The following is a 6,000-nucleotide window of genomic DNA, read 5'->3' as shown; positions in this document are numbered from 1 at the left end:
ACGAGATCGGGCCTGGGGGAGCGGGCTACGTGTATATCAGGGGTTCGCGTGAAGTTTCTCACGCGATCGGGCCTAGGGGAGCGGGCTACGTGTATATCAGGGGTTCGCGTGAAGTTTTTCACGCGATCGGGCCTGGGGGAGCGGGCTACGTGTATATCAGGGGTTCACGTGAAGTTTATCACGCGATCGGGCCTGGGGGAGCGGGCTACGTCTATTCCAGGGGTTCGTGTGAACTTTTCCACGCGATCGGGCCTGGGGGAGCAGGCTACGTGTATTCCAGGGGTTCGCGTGAACTTTTTCACGCGATCGGGCCTGGGGGAGCGGGCTACATGTATATCAGGGGTTCGCGTGAACTTTTCCACGCGATCGGGCCTGGGGGAGCGGGCTACGTGTATTCCAGGGGTTCGCGTGAACTTTTTCACGCGATCGGGCCTGGGGGAGCGGGCTACGTGTATATCAGGGGTTCGCGTGAAGTTTTTCACGCGATCGGGCCTGGGGGAGCGAGCTACGTGTATTCCAGGGGTTCGCATGAAGTTTTACACGCGATCGGGCCTGGGGGAGCGGGCTACGTGTATATCAGGGGTTCGCGTGAAGTTTTTCATGCGATCGGGCCTGGGAGAGCGGGCTACGTGTATTCCAGGGGTTCGCGTGAACTTTTTCACGCGATCGGGCCTGGGGGAGCGGGCTACGTGTATATCAGGGGTTCGCGTGAAGTTTTTCACGCGATCGGGCCTGGGGGAGCGGGCTACGTGTATATCAGGGGTTCGCGTGAAGTTTTTCACGCGATCGGGCCTGGGAGAGCGGGCTTCGTGTATTCCAGGGGTTCGCGTGAACTTTTTCACGCGATCGGGCCTGGGGGAGCGGGCTACGTGTATATCAGGGGTTCGCATGAAGTTTTTCACGCGATCGGGCCTGGGGGAGCCGGCTACGTGTATTCCAGGGGTTCGCGTGAAGTTTTACAGGCAATCGGGCCTGGGGGAGCGGACTACATGTATATCAGGGGTTCGCGTGAAGTTTTTCACGCGATCGGGCCTGGGGGAGCGGGCTACGTGTATTCCAGGGGTTCGCGTGAACTTTTTCACGCGATCGGGCCTGGGGGAGCGGGCTACGTGTATATCAGGGGTTCACGTGAAGTTTATCACGCGATCGGGCCTGGGGGAGCGGGGTACCACTCACCGTCTGCCTTGCGTGTAGAAGAACGCGTAGCCAACACCCGCTGTGAAGTAATAGCGTGTGAACCCCAACGGATGGAAAACACACGCACCGCACGAAAAGCACGTACAGAACAGTGTAAAGGCACGCGGGATCTCCAAGCCCTGCCAGGGCAATGCCCGTGCGCAAAACGTCACAGACGCGCTTACGCTGTAAGGGCCTTTGGTCCAATTAAATCGCGTACGCGTGCTGACGCGCTTACGCGCTAAGGGCCTTTACTCGATTTTCACGCTGACGTGCAGGATTTTCACGTGCCAAATCACTCCGTATCAAGCTGGCCACGCGAAAACACACGGAAGACCACGCTCCTGCCCAGAAGGCCGAATTACTGCCCCCCAGTGCCCCGAGCAGCCTCCCACGTGCCATCTGCTGCTGCCTGCCTGCCTGCCTGCTGCCACCGTGCCCTGCCATTTGGTGCCTGCACATCAGCCATCTGCAGGGGTCCAGTTGCTGTGTCCACCCCTGCTGGAACAGAAGACTCCCGACTCGGATAACATCGCTCCACAGCCCAGCCCCAGGACCCAGTTGCCCACCCACTCCTGCCCCTGGGGTTGCCATGTCGGGCACATCCACATCTGCCACCAGTGGCAACCCCCGGCCAGAGGGGCAGAGGGGCACCAGCTTCACTGCCACCGAAGTTGGTGTCCTGGTGGAGCAAGTTCTGGGGTAGTATGATGCCCTCTTCGGATCGTCCCGCGCCAACAAGGAAGGACGGGAGAGGATCTGGGCCGACTGTGTGGTTGCCATCAACGCGGAGGGGGTGGGAACCCGCACCATCCAGAAGGTCAAGAAGCGCTGGGAGGACTTGAGGTCCAGGACCCTCATAAAGGCCCGGCGCCTCGTGGAGGGGGGCGGGCCGCATGAGTTCCATCCAGATGAGGGTCCTGGAACGCGTACACCCAGCGCTCCACGCCCAGGTCCTTGAGAGGGAGACCCGTCTGGAGTTGAGCGGTAAGTGGCCAAGCATTGCTGTGTGAGACAGGGCATGTTGCAGTGTGCTGGTTGTCTGATACTTGCCTGTATGTGTGACATAGGCCATGTACGCATGTATGTGTGCAGGGACATCATGGTAATGCATGTGCGACCAGGAATGTGTGAACCGCACGGTTGTTGCATGTGTTTAAATGCGACATGGGGAGCCCTATGCAGATTGTACACATGAGAGCATGGCAGTCTCTGTTCCTGGACATGGGTGGGGGTGGGGGATGGGTGCTGATGCCAGGTACATATATGGTATCCATGTCTGTGTGCCTGACCTGTGTGTCTGTGACTTGTGAATGCCATGGATGCATGACACATGTCTGTGACAATGTACAGATTCACTGATGCAGCCTAGTCATCCTTGTATCCACTGTGATTGGGGTGTACGGGGCCAGATGGATGTGACTGAGGTGAAGTGTGTGCATGTGATAGGCATGACCCATGATGCATGTGAGTTCCATTACATTGTATGTTTCGAGAGTCCATTGGACATGTATGGAAATGTCCATGGCATGCACCATGACTGTCACTGTGTGTGTTTTGCCTGGGCTGACACATGTGTTGTGGAGGGACATGATGGAAGTGTACTTTGACAGTGGCACTCATCTGCTATTGCTTCCTGTCTAGGGGACCATTGTACAGTACCCTGATGCTTGTGTTCTATGTCTCCCTCTACGCAGCGGCTAGTGAAGAAGAGGGCGGAGACGGCGTTGTGGAGCAAGGCGGCGGGGATGCCCCCACGGCTGCAGCGGAAGGGGTGGGTGAGCCCCCACAGGGGCCTGCTACGGCAGAAGACGGTGAGGAGCCATCCAGGTTGGTGGTTTCCACAGAGGAGGAGGAGGCCGCCACTGAGGCGCACATGGGGCCTGGTGGGGGCATCCCTGCTGGTGCAAGTGGTGCAGTCCAGGAGCAGGGGCAGGAGGCAGCACAGGTCACCGTGGAGGGGCCTGTGCATGTCGCTGTCCCTGACCCTGTGGGTGCACCACCATGCACCAGCAGGGATGCCCCGTCCCAGGCCCGTCCGCAGGTTGAGGGGATGTCCATGTCATCTGACTCCCCTCCACTTGCGGACGAGGGGACCCCTGGCCGTATGGAGAAGGTCCTGATTGGGGTTGCGATGCGCACGGCTGTGATTCGTGATGCCGTGCGTGCTTCCCAGGAGGAGCACGCACGTCATCACGAAGAGCACCGTGCCGACGTGGCCCAATTGGGATCGTCCATGTTCGGGGGTTTCCTGCATGTGTCGGCCAATCTGGCGGCCCTCTCCTCCTCTGTGGAGACTATACGCCAGTCGTTCTCCTTGCCGTCTTCCGGCCCAGATGCCACCAGGGCCCCCTGTGGACCTGCCTGACCAATGCAGCCAGCTCGGTGGGGATCCCATCCCTGCCACAGTCGGGAGTCAGAGGTCCAGCAGGGGTGGACACCACAGCAACTGTACCCCAGCAGATGGAGGATGTGCCGGCATCATCAGGCAGGGCACGTGCACGACGGCATCGGTGGATTCCATCAGCCTGGATGCCGTCGTGCTGGCAGAGGCAGTGGCGTCGGAGGCAGCAGCGGAGTCAACCTGGGAGGCATCATGGCTCGGGGCCATCAACATCGGAGGGGCAGGCATCGGCCGGAGGGCAGGAGGACCTAGGACAGGAAGTGTCTTCCGTGTGGCAGCGGTTGGGCCAGCACATAGGTGCGGAGCGGCGGCGGGCGGAAGAGGCGCGGCTCACAATGGTCAGGGCGGAGAACTCCATTCGGAGGGCCCTGAGGCGGGCCGAGTGCCTTGAGGCAATCCGCAGGGGGTTGGAGGAGGAGACGGCGTCGTCCCTGCGGACCCTCAGGGCCATGGAACAGGACCGCCTCCGGGACATCGAACAGGAGTTCGATGATGCCCTGGCCCGGAACACCACGGAGTGAGCCGCTGGACTTGCCCGCCGCCTTTGTATATAGTTATATAGTTAGTGTTAGGTTTCCTTTATTTTTTTTTTTATTTGGTTGCGATTGGACAATGCGCCACATTTTTGTATGTAGTTCAGTTTTTAGTTAGTTGTCATAGTTAGGTTTCATTTGGTTGGGCTCATGGACCTGGGATTATCTTGTAAATAGTTCTTCAATGGATTTTTCTATTTTTTGGATTTTTTTCATGGACATTCTTCTTCCTTTGGTTGTTTTGCTTTGTGGTTTTTCTCATTTCATTTCCATTCAAGTTGATTTTAAATACATTTTTATTTTCATCCTTCAATGTGTCGTATCATCTCATTGCTTTCATGCATGTCATGTTGGTTGTCTTAACATTCACTTGCAGCCATTGTGTGTGACAGACATGTGTTCATTTGCATTATTTACATTGGGTGTGTAACATGTCATTGCCTTTGATATGTGGGTGGATGTGATAGTTGGTTGGGCCTTTTGGCAGGGGAGGATGGCCATTACGGACATGATTGGGGATTTGTGGGACCCAGGTGCAGGGGGGCATGGATGGGACATGGGTGGGGGCCTGGTGGTGGGTGCCCCACAGTGCTGGGGGGTGGGGGTGGTGGGAGACATGAGTTGGACATGGGTGGGGGCCTGCTGGCAGGTGCCCCACAGTGCTGGGGGGTGGGGGTGGTGGGAGACATGAGTTGGACATGGGTGGGGGCCTGCTGGCAGGTGCCCCACAGTGCTGGGGGGTGGGGGTGGTGGGGAACATGAGTTGGACATGGGTGGGGGCCTGCTGGCAGGTGCCCCACAGTGCTGGGGTGTGGGGGTGGTGGGAGACATGGGTGGGGGCCTGGTGGAGGGTGCCCCTGGTGGCTGGTGGTGCAGGGGGACATGTGTTGGTGGGCAGTAGTGCAAATTGACATGTGGGTTGGCTGGGGGGCATGGCCATGGTGGATGGGGTGCCTGCAGGACATGTGCAGGGTAGGCCCCTGTGGTGTGAGCCACCTGCAGGGGCCGTGGAGGGTGTAGAGGGAACACCTGGGAGGACCCACACGTGGAATTCACGTGTGGTGCTCCCCGCGCACCCCTGTAATACACGTACCCTGATGGAATCGCGTGTGGAACTTCCCGCGCACCCCTGAGATATGCGTACCCTGCTCGCACGGGCCCAATCGCATGTGGAAATTCCCGCGCACCCCTGAAATACACGTACCCTGCTGAAATCGCGTGTGTAACTTCCCCTACACCCTGAAATACACGTACCCAGCTGATATCGCGTGTGGAACTTCACGCGCACCCCTGAAATACACGTACTCTGCTGATTTCGCGTGTGAAACTTCCCCCGCACCCCGAAATACACATACCCTTCTGATATCGCGTGTGTAACTTCCCCTGCACCCTGAAATACACGTACCCTGCTGATATCGCGTGTGGAACTTCACGCGCACCCCTGAAATACACGTACCCTGCTGATTTCGCGTGTGAAACTTCCCCCGCACCCTGAAATACACGTACCCTGATGGAATCGCGTGTGGAACTTCCCGAGCACCCCTGAGATGCGCGTACCCTGCTCGCACGGGCCCAATCGCGTGTGGAAATTCCGGCGCACCCCTGAAATACACGTACCCTGCTGAAATCGCGTGTGTAACTTCACCTGCACCGTGAAATACACGTACCCTGCTGATATCGCGTGTGGAACTTCACGCGCACCCCTGAAATACACGTACCCTGCTGATATCGCGTGTGGAACTTCACGCGCACCCCTGAAATACACGTACCCTGCTGATATCGCGTGTGGAACTTCACGCGCACCCCTGAAATACACGTACCCTGCTGATATCGCGTGTGGAACTTCACGCGCACCCCTGAAATACACGTAACCTGCTGATATCGCGT

This window comes from Ambystoma mexicanum, chromosome 8 (genome assembly GCF_040938575.1).
Source record: "Ambystoma mexicanum isolate Mex_15411 chromosome 8, UKY_AmexF1_1, whole genome shotgun sequence".
Taxonomy (NCBI): Eukaryota; Metazoa; Chordata; class Amphibia; order Caudata; family Ambystomatidae; genus Ambystoma; species Ambystoma mexicanum.
Note: the sequence above shows the minus strand (reverse complement) of the source record.